This window comes from Poecilia latipinna, unplaced genomic scaffold, assembly GCF_001443285.1.
Source record: "Poecilia latipinna isolate Pla-1442-1.1 unplaced genomic scaffold, P_latipinna-1.0 Scaffold2499, whole genome shotgun sequence".
Classification (NCBI taxonomy): Eukaryota; Metazoa; Chordata; class Actinopteri; order Cyprinodontiformes; family Poeciliidae; genus Poecilia; species Poecilia latipinna.
Window position 1 is genome coordinate 68,949 of NW_015115115.1, and position 1,258 is coordinate 70,206.

Here is a 1,258-nt window from a genome sequence, read left to right on the forward strand (position 1 = left end):
TCTCATTTTCAAGAGGGACCTGGGCAGAAGTCTGCAACACGCAGCAACCTGGTTACAAAATAAAACTAATGAATACATATGCACAAGTTTGTCTTTTAGGCACCTATAAAGTACTTTTCATGTCATTTTAGACAGACTTTTTAAGGACCTAAAAAGAATGTCTTTTTAGGTGCCTTAAAATCTTTTACTATTTTTGTTAAAATTGCAAAGAATAAAAAAATGATAATCGTGATGTAATATTTAAGAAAGTACCCAAAACATTTTCAGATTATAATCAACGGCATTAGCTCCAGTTCATACTCCAGACCAGATGGTGGCGGTATTGCACACTTTCATAAAAAAAAACGCCATAAAGAGAAGAAAAAACTTGAACGCAGGGAACAGGCGCTGCTCAAATTCGCAATTTTTACTCGCATAATATTCCCTTAAAAGTAGAGAGGGCCTTGACAATAGTTACTAATTTTTGTAAATTCAAGCTGGTGACGTCCTAATCCGAGTGAGACGGAAACACAAGGGGACAACAACCGATGGAAATGAAATGTTGGTCACAAAAGGAGCCGAAGGGACGAAGGATGCTAAGTGTTGCTAGCTGATGGTAAGTTTGCTTAATTATCTTCGTTTAATTATAAACAGTGCAGTAAAGATATATAACTTACGTTGGTTTCATAAATAATTATTTTATCAATTTTATTGTGACTTGTATGATTATTACTAAATTAATCATTCAGCTTCATGTTATAACTGCATGGAGGCTGTTTGTTGACTTATACTGTAATTCATAAACTAACCTGGTTTTAATTAAGCTCCATAAGACAGAGAGACTTTGATATTGTGAGGTTGTTGTCATAACTCGTTCATCAATGTTTTTATCTTCAACATGTGTTTGCAGTCTAAGCAAATGAAGCAGAGAGATCAGGAGTTAGAAACCTAAAGACTTTCTGTCTCAGAAGCAGCTCTGCTCCACCAGATCACCAACCAGCTCTGAGGATGAACCTCCACATCGTCTTCATGATGGAAGTTTGTTTTTTCAATGAGGAGCTGGCTACAGTTTCAACAGCAAAAGCTGCTGTTACCAACACCAAGGGCTTAATAAACATGATTTGATTTGAAGGTAACTGGACAGAATTTTTCCCCTTGTTAATCTAACATTTCTCTTCGTTGAAGAAGATTTTAAGTTATAATATTTCTTCAGAAAGAAACTCTTTGGCTCGAACTTCTTCATCCCAGGTTCTCCCGTCGGGCCGCGTGTAGCCACACA